A 23,095-nucleotide genomic window follows, 5' to 3' on the forward strand; every position below is an offset into this window, starting at 1 on the left:
AGGAAACTCATAAAAAATAGATACAACACAACTTAAATGTATCCCAAGTTGATGAAGAGCAACTTTTGCTCCAGCAATACAAAAAAATAGAGAAAGTACTTTGATGCTATTAGGATATAATGCTTTCAAGACTGATAAATGATATGCAACTGTATCTATTTGGAATGAATTACCCAAACAATGCAAGCAATCAGTTAGACAAGAAGTTCCACGAGTGTGATCTCTATCAAATCCTAATATAAGCTCTATCTCATGAAGCTCTAGAGGGACAAGGTCACCTAGCCCTATAGACACCTAAATTTGATTACACCACTTTGATAATCCTATTTAGCTATCTCTAAAGGCATCATTAATTAAAATCCTATTTAACTAAATCATTTTCCATCCCCTAGTTGATTAATTTAATTAATCATCTATAGTCCTAATTGACAAATCAAATAACCCACTATTTGTAAATTAATCCTACTCTCCTATCTAATTCCAAAACCCTCATTTATTAAATAAATCTATTTGATAAATAAAGCCCTCAAAACTAATAGCCCCTAAACTATCCTAAATCCTCCATTTAGCCTAATCCACCCCATCCACCCATACTAACTAAGCTTAGCCACTAACTCACCCACCCTCATGAATGCCATCCACTTGCACATTTCTAACATCCCTAATCTAATCCTAACCCAAGCCTAACCCATCCCCTAATCATTTTCACATTCCTAAGCAAGCCTAAGGCTTTCCTAAACCAAACAAAAGTCTTCCCTCAAAATATCACAACCACCAAGCCATAAGTGCTCTTACAAAGCCATGAATGACACTTACCAGCTCATTCATTGCTCTTACAAGCACTTATGAAGGCCATTTAAAGCCTTGAGCCTCCTTTTTTGACTCATCCATGCCCTTTCCTTCACCCACTCTCCCTGTGACATGTGTCACTCTTTGATTGGCGTTAAACAAGAACAATCCATCTGCTCCCCTTTGAGTGCATCCTAGCCCTCCCTCACCATCTTGACATCCTTACATCTTACCCCTCCATCTCTCAAGCCCTTAGCCTATAAATTGGATCCCCTCCCAATCCATTTTATCACAATCCTTAAGCTAAAGTTACCATGTCAGTTTGAGAAGCCAAGTTCATACCATTTTCACATATCCACACCAAAAATCCCAAATCCATCTCCATTGAAGCATTTTGAAGCTTGAGCATACATCCCAAATCCATATCAAAGGACACATCTACTAATCAATTGATCATCCTCATTGAGAGAGCCTATCCATGGCTCATATTCTCATTTGAGGACCTCACTTTGTCTCATCTAAAGTTTATACTAGTTTTTTTAGTTAATGCTTCTGTTTCTAAATGGATTAGTGTTTCTTGCTAACATATTAGTGTACACATTTTGGCATGCCCAGTGGGACCCCGCAAGGGTCATTTTTAATCTTCATTTATGCTAGTTTTACATGCCTATTTCTCATTTTCATGTTTTGATTAACCATGCAAAACTAACATTAATGGCAATATCTTTTGTTTGTGTTACCTTTTGATTTTTCTTGTAGGACCACTTTGAACGCCTCAAGAACATGCTCCCAACCCTATCCTCGATTTTCACCCAATGAATGATCAAAAACAAATTTTTTTTTGCATCCCTATGACCATGGAAACATGATCCTGCGACGCGGGAATGCTGCTATTCTCCAGCAGGAATGTGAACTCGTGACTACGAGTTCACACTTCATCAACACATAGCCTTTGCCACATATCATCAAACAAGCCTCTTCATCCCCACTGACAAATCCTCCAATGGGAATGCACCTCAGAAATAGTAGGATCGTCATTCTCACCTTACCATTTCCTATCTCAAAGTTCTCGGGACTGTAATAATTTTTTGTCAACGGGATCGTCATTCTCGCTTGTGGGAATGTTGTAAGGGCATAAACCCATGAGATCACTCTGTCAAAAAGAGCTCTCAAGTTTTTGGCTTGCGACTTTAAATTCTTTTTAACAATCTTTCCTATCATTTTTGTGATCCAGATTCATGATGGGATTGTCATTCCTGCAAACAAGAACTCTAGCAGGATCGCGAACTCGCTTGCAGGAATGTGGGTACCCTCGTGAGAATGTTGTTTCTCACATTTTCTCTACGAGAATGCTCCTTTTTTTGTTGGTCTTGTCAAAGTCATTGTCATTTGTCTTTGCAAATTGAAAAAATGAACTTTTATGTCTAAAAACCCCAAAAACCAACCACTTCATTTTGGTGTGTTAAAAAGAACAAACAAATCTCTCTTTTGCATGCAACTTGGGAAAGTTTGATTTTTGAACACTTACTAAATTGGTTAAGTTAAAAACAAATAAACAAGAGTCAAATTGAGTAGTTTTTCATTGGACTCACCCTCTTTAATCACCCATCATTCTAACCATTGGTTGCAATATCAGTGCCATATATGGGGATGGGTCTACTACCTAAGAGAGTGTTAAGTGTTCCATGATCAAATTCTACTTAATTAGTTGTTGAGGTTTTTCTTAACTTATAAGATTTCTTGAATGTCTACAAATCTAGATTAAATTGATCACACTTCAAGTTTGGACTTTAAAACTAAACAAGAATCAATTGACATGGAGGGCCTCCGGGTGCGTGCTTGAAATTGAACTTTACTCGCATATTTATTTTGGGCTTGAAACAAAATCACACTCAATCTTGAATGCCTTAAAAAAAAAAAAATCAATCGATACTTGACATGGAGGGCCTCTGGGTGCACGAGTTTACTTTTTGTTGACCCTAAATCTTCTTGGTGTATTCATTCTTTGATCACTTCTCTTTTGTTGATGCATTTCAAGTTGGAATTGAACCTTTGCATCTTAAATCAGGCATGTTTTCAAAAGTCTAGATCAAAAAACTTAAGCGTTAGTTGGGAAAGAACTTTGTCTTTTAGCCCAAGATCATCCAAGTCTTCTCTCCCCTTATCATCTTTCGAGGCCATCTTGGGTGCATAAGATTAGGATCCAAAATCTTGTTTAAATTTTAGGAGTCCTACTTGGGGATTTCATCACCCCTTGGGATGACCTCAACTCCAGTATTCTGGAGGAGTATAAAGATCGGGAGGTGAATCCAAAGACACCTCTCTTGGGATCAAGATTTTGTCATTCAAGCTAAGCCTCAAGGAACTTTATAACCTTGAGAAGTGAAAGAGGAGAAGTGGGTTACTGCTCCTCTCAACTATGTGACATCTTTTTGGTTTCATCTACAGATTTGGGCCTCACGTACCTTGCATATATCGAGGACTCCCCAGATAAACCAACTGTTAGCTTTGTAGCCAACCATCTAGGATGTTCATGTGCTTGAAGTGATTTCTCAAAACATTTTTAAAAACACACACACCCCTTGGCGCAAGGATCACATTCTGGGAATCTAAACTTCTATCTGGTTCTTCTTATCTATTGCTTGATCTTTTACTTGTTGAATGAATGTTTGCCAAACTTGGTCAATCCTAGCATAGGGCATACTTAGCGTAGTCACTGCCTCCAAAGAACCCCACGGTTTTGATCTTAATCCTTGGAAATATCTCATGTCAAGCCATCCTAAGACTAAGTTTAAGAAGGCTAAGCTTCCTCAAATACCAACCTATAAGGAAATTGAAGTAGAACATAAGAAGCATACCCCCAACCCTAGGATTTCCAAATTGGATCAAATTGAAGAAGACGGAGCTGAAGTACCATTACAAACTGAATGGGACTACAAAATCTAAAACGTAACCCTTCGACATGGTGTTAATACAAGCCTTATTGAAAACTCTACTGTTACTCATTCTGATTAGTTCCTTCCTTTTTTTTGCACACACTTACACAATTATGAGTTTAGTCTCTCATCTAGGAATTGCACTATCCCATCCAAGCATTTGAAGTTAGACCATCTCCTCTCATCTTAGGTTTTTGAAGAAGAATCCTCCACCTGCATTGTTAAAATCTTAGCGTTATTTCCTCACTCACTTAGAAAAATTTGTGTATCACATCTCTCATCATCTTGAGTATCCTTGAAAAACAACACGTTTCTAGGAATAGGTTGCTTTTTGATACCCCACATCACCTTGAGCCAAAGATTAGGGTCACGCCTTTTGCATCACCATCACATTTCCCACATAAAGCCATGAATGACTCTTACAAGCTCATTCATTGCTCTTACAAGCACTTATGAGGGCCATTTAAAGCCTTGAGTCTCCTTTGTTGACTCATCCATGCCCTTTCCTCCACCCACTCTCCCTATGACATGTGTCACTCTCTGATTGGTGCTAAACAAGCACAATCCATGTGCTCCCCTTTGAGTGCATCCTAGCCCTCCCTCACCATCTTGCCATCCTTGCATCTTACCCCTCCATCCCTCAAGCCCTTAGCCTATAAATTGGATCCCCTCCCAAGCCATTTTATCACAATCCTTAAGCTAAAGTTACCATGTCAGTTTGAGAAGCCAAGTTCATACCATTTTCATATATTCACACCAAAAATCCCAAATCCATCTCCATTGAAGCATTTTGAAGCTTGAGCATACATCCCAAATTCATATCAAAGGACACATCTACTAATCAAGTGATCATCCTCATTGAGAGAGCCTATCCATGGCTCATATTCTCATTTGAGGACCTCACTTTGTCTCATCTAAAGTTTATACTAGTTTTGTTAGTTAATGCTTTTGTTTCTAAATAGATTAGTGTTTCTTGCTAACATATTAGTGTACACAGGCCCCACCAATACCAAATTCCATTCTTCACACTTTTGAAGTATATATTTCTGCGCACTATCTTGTAGTTGCCCTTGTGAATTTTGAATCATAACTCTCAGTTGATCAATAAAGATAGTGCCACATCATCTTGAGTCTATGGAATTCAATTTTGTCCTCTTACCCCATGAAGGCCAATACTTTTTTATTTGTGGAAGTGCTTCCTGAATAGTCATGGGGGGGAGAGGTTCTACTTGAAATCGCTCTTCTTTTGGAAGGTTATGCACATACCCTCTTGCTCTTCTGGAAGCTGAAAAGAACATTGAGTCCACCAACCCTGGTTCAACACTATTAAATTGTTCGAATATTGTCTTCCAAATATCCTTTGATGCAAAAGCATCATTCTTGAATAGTAGAAAAAAGGTGGCCCTTGCATGAACACATTGATTTCCTTTGAACATTGGCCAGTAAGTTTCCTAGGAACTGCAAAACCAATTAGTTCCTTGGGACACAAATTAGGTACTACATCACATACTTCAAACATTGCTTAAATTAATTGTACCGTGGATGAATTTAATAATTTAAATTCATTTATCAACTTTTTTTCAAACTAGATTGAATTTCATAAGTGAAATTAAACATGTGTTTTTAAAATTGTAAGATTATAAGTTCATAGTTATCATTTAGGCTAGTTTATTAAAAAACTATATATTTTAATGGTACTTTATTACATCTATGGTCATGTACTCTTAAAGTTTAAATTATTTTAAATTAATATGTTTTTTTAATATTATATTTTGTAAAAGTTCTCTAAAATAATGTATTGGCTATTTTAATTGAATTTCATCTTGAATTAAATGTGTTTTTAATTGTATGATCATAACTTCTTAATTATCAAATTTAGTTTATTAAAAAACTATATAATTTAATAATTTAAATTAATTGTACCATAGATGAATTTAATAATTTAAATTCATTTATCAACTTTTTTTCAAACTAGATTGAATTTCATAAGTGAAAATTAAACATGTGTTTTTAAAATTGTAAAATCATAAGTTCATAGTTATCATTTAGTTTAGTTTATTAACATATTTTTATCCACATAAAACTAATATTTATCTTTAGTAGGTTAGTAATTGATAATTTAAGAAATATGTATCTTTCTAGCTTCCTACTAATTGATATTTGATATACATGTACACACGTCTCAAGATCATGTTCTATAGCTATAACACAAAAAAAACACATATGTACATATATACATGTCTCAAGAATAAACATCTATAGATCTAATATATCTCTATGTATCTAAAATGCAAACTGTAAATTTTGAATAAATAAACATATGTAGCAAAATATAAAAAGTCATATATACGTACATGTGATGGTATCTAACTACTAAAATACTCAATAATAAAATAAATTGTGAAAGTGCATGCATGTCATCAAGGAACTGAAATACACATGTATACGTATGTAAACTAGACCTCCAATATATAAATGCATCAAAAAATATATAAATATGATCTACTACTAGAAGGACCCATCAAGATGTATATGAACAGAACAACCCTCTAATCGAGTCTCTTGTACATCCTCTTGCCGATGCGCATCAACCAAGCCCTGCAAATATATATACATATATACATACATGTGTTGGAGTTCTATCTTTAAAACATATATATACATATGTGCATCATGTACATGTACATTCAAATTAAATACACAAACTATTTAAAACTTAAGTGCCTGAGCACTACCAGGTGCCTCATTCTCATGTACATGATGCCCTGAACCAACAATAGGTGTAACCATGTGCTCAATGACCTGTGCCTACATGATTTATTACGAGTTAAAGATTAAATTATATATATATATATATATATATATATATATATGTATATATATATATATATGTATATATATATATATATATATATATATATATATGTATATATATATATATGAACTAATTTTTTCAATAAATGAAGATATTTTTTAATTTCATATATTTTTAAAATTAAAAATAAGTTATCTATGTACCTGGGTCTCTGGAGGTGGAGGATAATTAGTAGACTCCATCGTATCATCTACTGATGCACCTAAGCCTAAAACTCCATGTCCAACTGCTAGTAAATCTGAGTGAAGTGGACTGTGTAACTAGCTGGGTACATTTGGTGTAGAATTAGTGCTACCAAGTTCGAACAACAGGTCCATGTACGATGAAATACCCAGGCTCAAACTAGTATCAATCTCAGATAGGCCTCACAACTGCTCACCAAAATCATCAAGACCCTTAGTTGTGATATGGACATCTCCAACTCGTATGCTTGAGTCATTTGTAGAGTGTCATGATTCTGGTGCCAAATGCTCTGAGCTATGCATAGGTGTATCATCTGTCACTGGTGTGGTGACCTGTTTCTGTCAAACTATGTCGGGGCTCTGATGCTATCTAAAAACATCCATCATCGAGTGTACTAGAATCCTCTATGTATCAAAAATATAGCTAATAAAGTGCAACATATCCTCCAAAAAATATAGTGCCATATCCATATGTGTTTGCTATCCTAAAAGGCCACGAATATTTCTTGGCAGTGGTAGCCTAGCAACTCTATATGCATCATTAGAGGAGGCACCTGAAGTGCTATTAGATGCCTATGAAGATGGTCAACCAAGTGGATGAGGATGTCAACTATGAAGATAATGACCAATAGAATTTGATGTGATATTAGCTGCCGCAGATGCAATGTGCCCAATAGTATCAATTGCTTCCCTCTGGGAAGCAATGATGACTCTATCTACAATAGGCACATGTGTAGGAGTCACAGGAGGCATCCTCAATCCAAAAAACTATCTAAGATCTACAGGTGGGTGGCAATCTACATAGTAGTACTAGTCACAATCTGTGATCTGACCACGCCCCTGTCCACAATAATGAGGAATATCCAAGTAGTTGGCATTGAGCCCTATACAGAACTCAGCCTACAACTACTTTGCAAAATAAAGGGGTATCTAGTCATTATTAAGATAATGACCATGTGTAGCTAAAAATCATGGATAGATCATGCTAGCAATAATAGGGTATGTGCATTGTGTGACTCTATAGCCTCTCACCCTACCTCATGTTCCCTCATAAGCTGGAAAGAGCTCTCTCTGGATGACATCTTTTGGGGCTGCCCTCTTGACATCATCGAATGATGCATCTCCTGAAACCTCAGCCCTAAGCTCCCTAGATATGGAAACTAATATGGCAGGAGTAAATGAATGGTGAGCTCTAAATCTAACTGTCAAATCCTATAAAATCCTACATATCATAGTACATATGTCTCTATAAAGACCATTATTAGAGGTCAATATAGAGTGCTATAGTCTACCAACCTCCTGGTCTGAAAATGCAAATAAAGCATCGATATCGATGCATGGAGGTGGTGCAGCAGGACCTCCAATAGGAGCTGCAGGTGCAGCCTGACCTAGAATGGGAGCCGCACCAGGAGCCACAACAGTACTTACACCACCAGGAGCTACACCAGGAGCTAGAACATGAGCTACATGACAAGCCCTATGTTGAGGTACATGATGAGCCCCACCAGAAGCTGCAGCACAATCCCCACCATGAGCTACATGAGGAGCCAAATCAAGAACTGCATCAGGTGTTGCAATAGGAACCTCATCAATCTATGCCACAGTAGGAGCTGCAACAAGAACTACATCAAGTGCCGCATCAAGCTGATCATGTGAAGCCATATCTATATAAATGTATGAAAAGCTAAATTGCCTGCTATACACACAATTTTTTATTTTTAACATTAAAATTTATACACATCTAATAAAACATACATCACACATCATGGACCTAGATAATCTGTAACACATCCAGACCTAGATTAATTTGCATATAAGATAACTTTAAAGTTGAGAGTTTGGTTATGGTTAGAGTTAATTTATTGTTCTAAGATTTTATTATACTTTGGGGGGTATTATTAGAGAATTCAATTAAAGGGTAATAAATTATTTATATTACTCTTAAATGATAATATTTCAAAGTTTAGGTTTCAAGTTGGGTTACATATATACCATTTAAAACAAGGGTGAATACTTCATATATGTACATGTGTTTGAATGTATGTGCACGTATCTCAAATGTAATTTTTAACAATTTAAGATTAGGGTCAACTTGTTTTAATTTTATGTAAGTTAGGCATCAATTAGGTTTGGAAATAGGGTTTTAGTGTAATTAGGCTCAATTTTAGGGTAAGATTTAAGACCTTGTGACATTGTTAGGGTTTACACAAACTTACATAATTTCTAGCATTAAATTTAGGGGTTAATATTAAGGTCCATGGTTAAGAATTTAGGATAAGGGAACTTAGCGTATGAAGTATATGATTTGGTTCAAGATTATGATTTAGGGTATTTATTATCATTTGTAATCTTGGGTTTAGATATTAAATTTTAAGATCAAGGTTAGGGTTATGGTTTGGATAATGGTTAAGGCTAGGGTTTGGTTAAGTTAGAGTTAGGGTTTGGATGTACATGTATGTTATATTCATACCTAGATATGCAAATTAATCTACATTCTTATATATGTATAATTTAAGATCTCCCTTTAAGACATGTCATTGAATTATATAGTTAATTATATACTTCTGATTACTAAGACATTAAAAATAATAACATATGTACATTTAAACATGAATATTGAAAGCATATGTATGCACGTCTATATCTACCACATGAACATATTTACATGTACATTTATGAAATAAAATATACATTTTAATCTACATTCTTATGTATAATTTAGGATCTCCCCTTAAGACGTGTTATTAAATATAGTTAATTACACTTAGTTATAAGATAAATTAAGATCAATAGTTAACATATACACAAATTATACATATAAAAATGTGAATTTATTAAAATCATGTACATACATCTACTTCTAACCATGAACAAATATACATGTACATTTATATTCAAAATAAAAAATTATACATTCTAATCTATATTTTTACATGTACAATTTAGGATCTAGACCCTTAAGATATGTCATTTAATTAAACTTCTAAGATTAAGACATTAAACTGAATTTGACATATATATATATATATATATATATTCTAAATTTGATTTCTAAAATTTATATTATTATAAATTTTGTAATGTTTTTCTATTTTTTTAAAAATACTTTTCTAATGTTTTTCTAAATTTTTTTTTTAAATTTTTTATTAAATTCTAATTTTTCTAATATTTTTGCAATGTTTTTTTTTTAAATTATTTTCTAAATTTAATATTAAATTATAAATTTTCTAATATTTTTTCTAAATTTTATATTAAATTATAAATTCTCTAATATTTTTGTAATGTTTTTTTATAAATTTGTTTTTCTAAATTTTCTAATGTTGTTGCAATATTTTTTTTTCTAAATTTTCTAATTTTTTAAAAAGTTTTTTCTAAATTTTCTTATTTTTTTAATATTTTTTTTTAATTTTCTAATTTTTTAAAATATTTTTTTTATAAATTTGCTTTCTAAATTTCATATAAAATTATAAATTTTCTAATGCTTTTGTAATGTTTTTTTCTAAATTTTCTAATATTTTTGTTATGTTTTTTTTTCTAAATTTCTAATATTTTTTATAAATTTTTTAATATTTATTTAATGTTTTTTTTACTTTTTTTTGTTCCCCTAAATTTGTTTTCTAAATTTTATATTAAATTATAAATTCTCTAATGTTTTTGTAATGTTTTTTCTAAATTTGGTTTCTAATGTTTTTCTTAAATTTTTTACTATTTTTTCTAATGTTTTCTATATAATATTTTTCTGCTTTCTAAATTAATATAAATAAACAATAAAAATATTAAATTAACAATTAGATATGTTTTCAAAACTATTAAAAACGTAAATAACATTCAAATATATTTTCAAAACATAAAAAAAATGGATTGAAAACATTAAAATCTACTTTGATAATATAAAAAATTACTTCAAAAAAATTGAAAATATTAAATTAATAATATTTTGACATACACGATAACGAAAATTAGAACAAAAATGACAAGATGACATCGTCAAAAGTAGCACAAACCACACGTTCGCCTGAATGCTCAATGAACAAAACTCGCCATGAAAATGACTTTGAAAAAGTTAAAGAACTGATTTAAACCGCCAGAAGTCATTCCAATATGGATTCGCGTGAACATACGTGCATATGCGCACATATGTTCGTGGAAACATGCGCATTGTACATGTTTGTGCGAACATATGGTAAATCGGGATCCAAAAATTTGCTAGCTTTTTCAAGTTTCTTCCTTCCACTAAAGTGGAACCCATTATTATGGGTTCACCCATTAGCTATGATTTTGGGATACAAGTTTACTATGGATCAAGTGTTAACTCTATACTAGATGGATTTCTTCATGCAACATATGTGATGGCTATTGAAAGGAGGAATGTGAACTTATGTGATGTTATTAGATTGCAGCTATTGGATAATATTGCAAAGATAAAGAAAACCAAGAGCATAGTGTTTAGATTTGAGTCCCTACTAACTCATCTATTCTTCTTTATTACAAGGAAGTTTCTAGGAGTAGTTAATTGGGATAGAGGAGAGTGCACAATGAAGATAATAACTCAATGCTATAAATCCAAACCTAAGAATTTTAGAGACACTGACATTGAAAGAATGATGAAGAACTTTTAGTTTGATATGAAATTGAGGTTTAGGATACCTCCCTCTATGTTGGAGAAATATAAGGATGACTTGTGCTTTATGGTGGAAATTGATAACAACTACCTAGAAGCAGTGATACCTAGAGTGAAGTTCATTGAGCCTATGGGATATGAGATGAGAAAAAAATTGATTAAAAGATATGCACAGATCATACTTGAATCTAAGAAGAACACAGAATGCCCTAGATGGGGTACATATGATGAGAGAATAAGAATAGTAAAATCAAAACTCTATAGTAAAGAGAGAAAGAAGAAAGTGGAAAAAGAGATAGATTCCATACTTCGGGAATTTGGTATGTCAAGGTAGGAATTCAAAAAGCTAAAGGGAATTGTACTAGAAATGAAGGCTAGTGGGCAGTCTAAAATACTAGCTGCAACATCTATTGTAGTGGTAGAACCCTTAGAAATAGTAATAGTGACACAACCATGTGTACAAGATCATGTACCACCATATGCAGTAGTTGCACAGATGCAACCAATGAGTGTTATCTTTGAACAACATAGAAGGGAGCCCGAGGTAGAAGTACCTACTGCATAGAGGAAGTTAGGAAGACTAGTGAAGGTGAAACAAGAATCTACACTTCAAGGAAAGAAAAGAGTTAAGAAAAACTCCAGTGCACTAGGAAAGAGAAGAAAAACTATGCAAGTGAGAAGTTCTAAAATCTCAAAAGATGATACTAAATATAAACATGTTGAGAAATATGTTTAGGAAGCTAAAAAAACTACAGGAAAGAAGGCATGGAAACCCAAGGTAGAAAACCTGAACATGTGGATTGTAAATGATGATAATTTTGTATAGTTAATTAACTTCTATAGCATGTATGGTAGTATGGATAGAAGGAAATTCAAGAATGCCATAATTAGAAATATGATTTTAAGGAATAAGAGATGGGATAGCATTCAAAATAAAATTTCTAAAGAACTATACAATAGGTTGATCAATAGGAAGAGAAGAGTTGTAGAAGAAGACTTGAAAATGAGGATAACATCCATAAACAAGTTATGTGATGTTTTATCAAAAGAAGAATCTAACAAGACTTTAAAGGGTATTGAGCCCTTGCTGAGAAACAAGAGAAAATAAATTCTTCTGATGGGAGGCAATTATGAAGAGGTTAGGCAAGAAATAGAAGAGGCAATAGTAAAATATATGTCCTCAGTACCTAAGAAAAATTCACAAGCTAAATATGATAGTCTAATATATGTGGAAGTTCATACACCTTGCAAGGAAGAGGAAGAAGTGGAGGAGACACAACAAGTATTATCCCCACCTTACATTTTTATGGGTACTAAATCCATACAAGAGGATAGTATGCGCATAACCATGGACAGTAAGGAGAACCTATTTGCAAGTCATGGAACAAATGTTGTTGGCAATATCAAAAATATCACTTATTATTCTAGCTCTAACGATGAAGAAGAAGAGAAAAAGAAGAAATAAGAACAAGAAAAGGAGCAAGAAGTAGAAGGAAAAAAAAGAAAAGAAGAAGAAGAAGAAGAAAAAGAAAGAAGAGGAAAAGAAGAAGAAAGAAAAAGAGGAAAGGAAGAAGAAAGAACAAGTAAAGAAAATAAAAGAAGAAGAGGAAAAGAGGAAGAAATAACAAGAATAGAAAAGGAAGAAATAAGAAGTGGAGAAAAAAAAGGAAGAAGAGGAGAAGAAAAAGAGAGAAGAAGAAGAATGGAACAAAAATAGAGAAGAAGAAAGGAAGAATAAAGAAGAATATCTGAAGAAAGAGGTTGAGGATAAAAAGAAAGTATAAGAATAGAAAACAAAGGTTACTACACTTTTAGTAGCACCAATAGTTGGAACATTAGCAACAACATCCATTACATCTAATGATGAAGATCAAAAAGAATTAATAGGAACCCTGAGCAAGTTATTCAAATAGAATAAGAGTGTTGAGTCTATAGAGAAGACTCTTGTTGAAGTCTTGGAGTGCATGCAGAAGATGTAGGAATTATAGATGGAGTAACTAAGAGGGGGGGTGAATTAGTTACCACAAAAAAAAATTCACAAATCCCTTAGATGTCTTAAATAACTAGTTACTGTTGATACTTGGTAAACACTATAAAAATGATGTAACTCAATAGATTAACATGTTCCTGATCTTCAAGCATTCATAATTATTAACATGCATGCAAAAGTAAATAACATGAACACAAGAGACACTAGATTTAATGTGGAAACCTAATATGGGAAAAACCACCAACCAACTAGCTACCAATTTTCACCCTTCTGAAGTGAGCCCTGTTAGGAGCCAACCTGGTTAAAGGTTACAAAACACACTATTAGGTGTGACCCTATTAGAGGATTTAATCACCATGTTAAGAGTCACCTTGCTAGAGGTCTTTAGAACAATTCAACTAAACTGTCACCTTGTTAGAGGATTTTAAAAATGGTTGCTAAACCAACTCTGTTAAGAGATTTTGAAATAATTGCTACAATGGTTAGAAAGTAACAATGAACTTACCTGAATATGATGCAACTGTATTTTCTGATTATAGATCTCTATTCTCCAACAATAGATCCTCCTTGATCAAATATACCTTTTCTACTACTTAATGATCTCTAATCATCCTTCAAAATTTTCTCTCACAATAATTAGTGCTCCTTCACACTCATATCACATCAAATCCATCACACACTTAGAATTCGCAGCTTGACCTCTTATATATACCATTCAGATTATCAAGTTAGCTCATTCACAAGTTATATTTACTAATAAATCATACATCAGTCGGCTACAAATATTACATTAAACAAATAAACTTTATTTCACAAAATAATTAGATCCTTCATTGGCTAACCCTGCTCAATAAACACTACTCCAAAAATAATTTTGTGAGTTAACCATCTCAACTTGGTTAATACTACAATTTCTGTGAAATCCTTTGGCTATTGAGTTAACTTAGTAAGAACTCAATTTCCTTTGCTAACCATGAGAGCTTAGTAAGAACTCTCACTACCATATTTCCCTATAATGACTGAGTAATCTCAGTAGACACTAAATTGCCTTTTTTAACCTTGAAACTCAGTAACAATTGTCTGCACAAGGTAAAGCTTGAGGATGCTTCATATTCACTGTAAACCTTTTCTGCTAACCTTTCAAGCTCGATAGACTCTGTCTTTTACCTTTCTGACCAACTGAGCTTAATAGACTCTGACTAATAACTGATATGGGATTTGTGTAACATCAAAGACAACACACAATTGAACAATTATATCCAACAATCTCCCTCTTTGGTATTGATGGCAACACAACATGTCATAGTAGAATGAAATTTGAAAACAAGTTTGTACTAATAGAATGCTTTGCCTTCTTATATTTCATTCCACAATACTCCTCAAATATAGTAATCTCCCTCTTTAATAGTAATCTCTCCTCCTTACATAAAATCTCTTTTTCTTTCAAATTTTAGAAAGATATGACAGTAAACTCTCCCTCTTTGATAGTACATTCCAAAGACAATCACAACTTCAAGTGAAATTCAATGTACCTTAAGTACTTATTCATATGCAACATCTTCATTTCTTTGCTACATCAACTGATAGATCTTCAATTCTGTTCTTATTGATACATCACTAAAACTATATTTTAGTGAGCTTTAGATAGGGGAATGAACCCTAACTTACCTCTTAGATACAAGAATGCATCCTTAGGTAAAGGATTTGTGAATATGTCAACAATTTTTTTCTTTGTATGGAAATATTCCAATCTGATCTCCTTATCCTATACCAATTCTCTAACAAAGTGATACTTTATAGCAATATGCTTGGTTTTTGAATGCATCATTAGATTCTTGGATATGTTAATTGCACTTGTATTGTCACAAAAAATAACAACAAGTTCTTTGATTTCTTGCTTCATACCTTCCAATAACTATTTCAACCAAACAATTTTTGAACAATTTACTGCTATAGCAACATATTCAACCTCTGCTGTGGCCTGGGATGTATAGTTTTTATTTTTACTTGTCCAAGAAACCAACCTTTTTCCAAGAAAGAAAGCTCCTCCAATTGTACTTTTTCTATCATCAATGTTCCCTACCGAATCTACATCAGTAAACACTTTTAAATCTAGATTTCCTCCAAGTTTATACCATAATTCATAATCTTCAATTCCTTTCAAATATCTTATAATCCTTTTGATTACCATCATGTGATTTTCTTTTGGTTTTGCTAAAAATCTAGCTACAATACCAACTACAGGAGCAATGTTTGGTCTTGTATGCACTGTAACATATTGCAACTTTCCAATCATAGATCTATACAATGTTTGATCCACTTCTTTTGATTCATCATCCTTGGTAAGTTTCAATCTAGTACACATAGGAGTCCCAACTAGTTTGCAGTCTTCCATACCAAACTTCTTTAGTATCTCCTTGATGTATTTAGATTGAATGATGTAGATGCCATTCTTATTCTACTAAATTTGAAGAGCAACAAAGAATTTGATCTTGAATGAAACATTGACATTTCAAATTCCTTGTTCATTTGTTCTAAAAATTCTTTGCAAAGATCATCATTTCCTATGAACAAAGTATCATCTACAAATATTTTTGCCAAAACAATCTTATTATCTAGTCCTTCCTTGATATACAAACTACTATTACCATTAGTTCATTGAAAACCAATCTGAATAAGATAGTTGTGCAGTCTTTCATACCATGCTCTTGGGGCTTGTTTTAGACCATACAATGCTTTATGCAATTTGCAAACCATGTCCTTCTTGTCTAGATCAAAAAAACCTTCAAGATATTCAATGTAAACCTCTTCATCTAGTATACCATTGAGAAATGCTAACTTGACATCCATTTGATAAACTTTGAATCCCTTGTATGCAGCATATGCAAGCAAGGTTTTGACACATTCCAATCTTGCAACAGGAGCAAAAGTTTCTCCATAGTCTACACGTTCTTCTTGAGAGTATCCTTTGCATACCAACCTAGCTTTGTTCCTTGATACCTTACCATCTTCATTTAACTTGTTTCTAAATACCCACTTAGTTCCAATTACATTTTTGTCTTTAGGCCTAGGTACAAGAGTCCATGTCTTATCTTTTTCTATATGCTCTATCTCTTCATTCATAGCTTCAATCCAACTATCATTTTCTAATGCATCTTTGACATTTCTTGGTTCAAAATCAGTAAGTAAACAAGTGCCTTTCAAACTTACTTCTTGTCATAATTCCTTAATATTTATCTCCAATGATCTACTTGGGTGCATGATGCCTCTTGACATACTTGGCTAATACAGGTTCCTTTCTTTTTGAACGCTTTGCATTTTCATCCTCTTGCACTTCAGCTTCAGGTTTTGGTTGCTCAAGCTTGGTATCTATTGATTCAATAGCTTCTATTTGCAACTCAGGTCCTTGCAGCTTGATAGGTATTAGCTTGGTTTGAACTTCCTACAACTCGATTACTGAAGACTCGAGAGTTGAAGATTCCTAATTGATAGGTGTATTTGGTACTATATCAGGTTCAATGTAAAAAAATCTCATGTAATCTTCAGGTTCCCTTTTACTTTCTTCTTTAGTTCTTTCTACAAACTCATGAACTTTCACATGTACACTTTCTATGACTTTGTGAGTAGACAAATTCAAACATCTATATGCTTTACTTTTGCAAGAATATCAAAAAAATATTCCTTGATCACCCTTTACATCAAATTTACCTTTTCTAGATTCTTTCAAAATGTAACATTTGCTTTCAAATACTTTTAGGTAACTTACATTTGGTTTGTATCCATACCATAACTCATAGGGGTTTTTGAATGAGTCCTTCTTCTGCTGTACTTGGTTCAAGGTATGAACTACAATATTGATAGCTTCCTTCCAGTATTTGATAGTAATTCTCTTTTCAATCATTAAGGTTCTTGCATAGTCCATGATAGATTTGTTCCTTCTTTCAACTATTCCATTTTGTTCAAGAGCTCCAAGTGTTGATAATTGTCTTTTGATTCCCCTTTCAATGCAAAAGTTATTGAATTTATGTGAAATGAGTTCACCACCTCTATTTAACCTCAAGCATTTTAGTCTTTTTCTTATTTCCTTTTTTACTCTAGCCAAATACCATTTGAACTTTTCAAATGCTTTTGATTTCTCTCTTAGGTACATGACAGTCATCATTCTTGAGTAATCGTCAAAAAAAAGAATAAAGAACTTTTCACCAATATAACTTTCAATTCCAATAAGTCCATATAAATCAAGATGAACAATTTCTAAAATTTCTTTAGAATGATAGTTCTTTCTTTTAAAGCTAGTCTTTCTCATCTTGCCAATTTGACAATTCTTGCATAGACCAACCTCAAGTTTCTTTATGTTAGGAATGCCTCTTACTTTCCTAAATTTACTTATTTTCACCAATATATCAAAGTTCAAATGACATAACCTCCTATTCCATAACCAACTTTCTTCAACTTGAGCAATAAAATATGAACATTCACCAAGTTCAAGATAAAACAAGTTACCTTTTGTTTGAGTGCCCAATCCAATTAGCTTTCCTTTGTCATCCAAGAGTTTTACTTTTCCATGCATGAATTCCACTTTGAATCCATTATTGAGTAGCTATGCCACACTCAATAGATTTTGTTTTAGTTCTTCTACCCAATATGCATTATCACATACAAGTTCTTTGGTTAGAGAGATTCTTTCTCTTCCTTTTATGCAACAAGGTTTATTATTGTCAAACCTCACACTACCACCATCACAATCTTCAAAATGCTCAAACTTAGTTTTATCACTAGTCATGTGATGAGAACAACCACTATCTATAATCCATGTATCATTTTTACTCACATGAGAAATAAGTACCATTTCCTCATCATTATCAAATTCATCCTTTACAACAATGTAGACAATTTCTTCTTCTTCATCATCATCAGAATCATTAGAATCTTTAGCCATGAAACATGTTTTCTTACCTTTATCCTTGAATGATTTGAAGTCTTTCTTACCATTGCACTTATGAACTTTCTTCTCATCCTTGTTTTACTTATTTGGGCACCTAGAAACAATATGTCCAATTTCTTCACAAGAAAAATAGATTAGAGGAGCCTTACCTTTGTATTTATCTTTGCCTCTTGAATATTTTCTTGCTAGTAGAGCTTCAACCACATCAAGATCACTGTTTGAACTCTGTTATGATTCTTCATCACTATCTAACTGAGAATCCTTTATCTTCTTCCCTAAAACAAAATTATCATAGTGTTTCCTAACTTTAAGTCACCCTTTTTTTATGCAATATTGGAGTCATATAGTCCTCAAGTCAGTTTCATGTCTAGGTCTAAGTCCTTCGTAGGTACACCATTCTTGTTAGTTGTCCCTCTTTCTTGCCTTCTCATTTGTAAGTTGGGTGGTTGGTTTAAGTGTCATCATGTTGGGTAGGTGATAGCTCGTAGCCCAACAAGGATATCATGTTCCCATTGATGATATTCTCAGATAAAAGATGATTACAAAGCTATGATTTTTAGGCATATACAAGGAACTTAATGAAATTTTTTCTTCGCACGATTGATGTAATTATAGATGATTACAGATAAGGTATTTTGAACTAAGGAGGAATTAGAGATGATTCAACAAAGTGATGTCTACCATGAGACAATGCATCATAAAGGAAGCATTAAAAAGGAATTTGTTGCAGTTTAACATGGTTTACATCAATGCCCTCACATTTTTGGAGATGCGACATTTGGAAGCTTTATGCATGCATATGCTTTAGTTGGCTCATGTACTTGAAGAATTACTTCAAAGGGCCTAACTTTGATACCATTTGTTGACTTCTTCAATCACGATGGAAGCTCTAAAATTATTTTATTAAGTGGTGAAGATGAGACATTTTTAGAGGTGGAGAATTGCATGTCCTACAATCTTCTTTTGCATGGCTTAAATAGTACTACACAACTTTATCTTTAAGAAAGAAGATTTGATGATCATTTCATATTTTTCCATTTACCGAGAAGGTTCCCATCTTTAGCATATGCATGCATGCTCACAATTTTAATGCAGAATGGGATTGATTATAATTTTTAAAATTTTATTTCAGACATATTAATGAAAGTGGAAATTTGAAATCTAAGTGCACCATTGCAGTTTCGCACCTAAAATGCTAAAACTCGCCTGTGTCGTTCTTACACAATTTGGACTCATTTCGAGAACCAATCATATGGGTCACCTTGGAATTACTCAAGTATTATTTCATCTTCAAAGAGTTTGGTCTAAAATTACCTGCAAATACCCAACGTGAAAAATCCAAAATTGAGGGCATCAAACTCATTTTTCCACCTCAGATGCAAAAACTCGCTAGTCTATATCTTGGTGATTTCAAGTTCTTTTTAAATTATAATGATTTTGGTCTTTCTTAAATGGTTCAAAGAACATTTTCTATTTATAAAGCATGGCTTGAAAGTGTTTAGAATGCTCAAGGTGGAAATTTGGATTTCGAGTGCTCCAAAGCCCATTCTATCGCCAAAGCTGGCGGAATACTAGAGGCTTAGACCATCAGGAAAAAAAGGTCATTATCAAGCATTTCAATGACATTAATGATCACATTAACAAGCCAAACCATACTTGATGTAAAGCCTACTATGCTTAATCCATTATTGCTTATAGAAGAAAATAGGAACTTAAAGAAATTTGATCATTTTCTGGACAAGGATGTTATCTCCTTTTCTGAAGATGATATCATTATTCCTACACAAAAATTGTTGGCAAGGAAATTAACTTTTGAAGTCACTCCACAAAGAATTTTTCTTGTGACTGGTCCAAATGGAAGTGGCAAGAGTTCAATATTTCATGTTCTTCGAGGTCTTTGGCTAGTAGCAAGTGGAAGAATAAAGAAACTAGATGAGAATTGTGATAACATTCCATGTTCACAAATTAGTCAAAACATATGCTATGTGCCTCAGTAGCCTTATACTACTTTTGGCACCCTTCAAGATCAAATCATATATCCACAAACACTTGCAAAAGCCACTTTAAAAGCTTTACAAGGGTTCGAACAAAGTAGTAGCTCTGATGCTGCAGAGATACTTGATGGATAGCTAAGAAATATTTTAGTGAATATTAGACTTGTCTATCTACTAGAGCGAGAAGGTGGTTGGGATGTAGTTGCCAATTGGGAAGACATGCTATCTTTGGGTGAATAACATAGACTTGGCATGTCTGAGTTCTTTTTTTATAAGCCCAAATTTGACATTCTTGATGAGTGTACCAATGCCACAAGTATTGATGTTGAAGAAAAACTCTATAAGCTTGCACAAAATCTTAGCATTATAGTAATTACTATTTCACAGAGGCCTGCTCTTATACCTTTCCACTCAATGGAATTACAGCTGAGTGATGGAGAAGGTAGTTGGGAACTTCCTTCTATCAAACCTTGATCAAGTACTAACAAGCACTTTCAGATATTGTGAAATTCAGACTACACATGATCATCATGCTCCACTTCTTTAATGAGCCAGCATATCATATATGCAAGATAGGGTTTATCTTAGTAGCTTTCTTGAAGGCAGATCAAAGGAAGAGATAAAAGTCTCTTGAGCTTCTCTTATTTGTATCTTTGGAAGAAGTCTTCTAAAAACTTTTCAAATTTTGAATTTGAATCAATTCACATTCCCCTAAAGGGCATAGGCTATGTTTTCTATATAAACTATTGTAAAAGAAACAAGAGGGGGGGGGGGGGGGGGGGTTTAGCCTTTTCTGCATACAGTTAGAGAGCTGGAGTAGAGAGGGGGTAGATTGTTGATGTAATAGACTTAATATTGCAGAGTCAATGGAAGGGTGTTTTATATCAATAAGTCCCTATCCCATTTAGTTAGTTAATGTTTGCTTCTATGTTTCTTTCTTTAAAAATCTGAATTACAGAAAGAAAGAAAAGATGTTTTATTCCTTCGTTATGAAGATATGAATTAACTAAGGTAAGATGTGCTTTGGGAGATTTAGAGAAGGATTCATTGGAAGTTCTTGATCATTTCATTTATATTTTGGTTGATAGTTTCTGTAGTTTAGTTGATGCTAAGTATATGGATTCATAAGAATTATGAGTTATATTGCTTGGTTTATAGATTAGAAAGTTTTTCTTGCCTAAATTAAGTCCTATTTAGGCTTACTTCAGTTTGCCTCTTCTGCTCTCAGGTTAAGAGCATACCCCATGTTAGGTTAGGAGAGAAACATAATTCCTTGAGCATTATTCAGATAGAGAGTTGTACCTTAATTCAGAGGGAAACTAGTTATTCTCAGAAAAAGTTTCCCAACTATTGTGTAAAGTTGTTCTTCATTACAAATTGGGCAAATTAAAAGAAGAATCAGAAGAAGAATAATCTATTTACCAACATATTTTTGGCAACTCTGCTGGGGAGTTAGAAAAGAAGACCAGTGCTGGAGATTGTATTTCTAGTTTTATTATTGTTATCTCTATTTGAGATTGGCGACTCTATGTCTTTAAAATAATTTTATTTTCTTATCAGAGTTTGAAGGATTTGAAAGTTCTTATCGTTTAGTTTCCCAGCTTGTATTTACAATAGACTTTGGCAACTAAGAGGAAGAACACTTTGATTTTTCAAGCTTCATTATTTTCATTGCTTCCTGAGCAATTGGTGACTCCATTCTCAAAGAACCCCATTTACAATTCAAGAAAAAATTGCATTATAAAGTTTCTAATTGCAGAACCTTGGTGATGATTAAAGATTTCAAAAGACAAATGCTCACAATTAGTCTCTTTACCTACCATGAGGGAAATGGTGCAACCTCATAAGTATATAATTCTAATTACAGAAAAGCTAGTGAAGTTTTGAAAGAATGAGAACTAGCTGAAAGATTGGCCATTGTGCTACAAAGACAAATACAAAATTAGAGGCCAACTTAAGCACCAATTCAAAACACTCAGTGACCCATGAGATGGAGGTAACATCATTCTCTTTCTTGTTACTTTGATGAAGTTTATACAGATTTATGTTACTCTATTGTACAAATAATCTCAGGAAATGTATCGAGGTCAGATTCCTCTGAGAAATGATTTAAAATATAAAAAGAGACTTTCGCCATCTATTGAAGAGATTGTGATTGATGATGATCCTATGCTTCAACAACTCTAGAGTAAATTCAAAGAGAGTGTCAGCTATGCCACAAGAAACAACTTGAGTATAGCTCAAGACCATCGGTCTGTAGAATCATGGGAGCTGATTGAAAAGAGATTATATGTTCTCTAGGAGTTTAGATAGAAAAGCACTAATGTGAGTTCTAAAAAGGATGCTTTGTCTTCTTCCATCTTCCCTGCTTTGAGAGAACCTAAATTTTCTTCATCCTTCATATTACCATTCATGAGCCATCAGCATGAAGAAGGTAATCAGTATGAAAGGCATTTCCAACCTGAACCACCACAAGAAGAAGAAAAGGTTTTTTTTATTCCTTGTTACTCAACAGTATTTCGTTTGGAATCATTAATTTCACCTTTAGATTCTTCATTTGAGGTTGAAAAGAAGATTTTCTTTCCTAAGGATGAATATAATGAGAAGAGTTTAGAAAATACTCTGCCTATGTCTAAACTTAAATATCAAGAACACACCATCAATAGTTCAGATGTAATTATGGAGGATTTCAGTTTCTCTCAAGAATCAATAGGTATGAATCTAAAATCACTTTCTAAATTGAAAGCAAAAGAATTAGTTTTG

General features: G+C 33.2%; 1 pseudogene; it reads left to right on the forward strand.

Moving 5' to 3' along the window:
- Window positions 1–19,966: 19,966 nt before the first annotated feature.
- Window positions 19,967–20,806, forward strand: LOC149545265 (ABC transporter D family member 1 pseudogene; annotated as a pseudogene).
- The last annotated feature ends 2,289 nt before the right edge of the window (window positions 20,807–23,095 follow it).

This window comes from Cupressus sempervirens, chromosome 7 (genome assembly GCF_028749045.1).
Source record: "Cupressus sempervirens isolate cs-2001-9-10 chromosome 7, ASM2874904v1, whole genome shotgun sequence".
Lineage (NCBI taxonomy): Eukaryota > Viridiplantae > Streptophyta > Pinopsida > Cupressales > Cupressaceae > Cupressus > Cupressus sempervirens.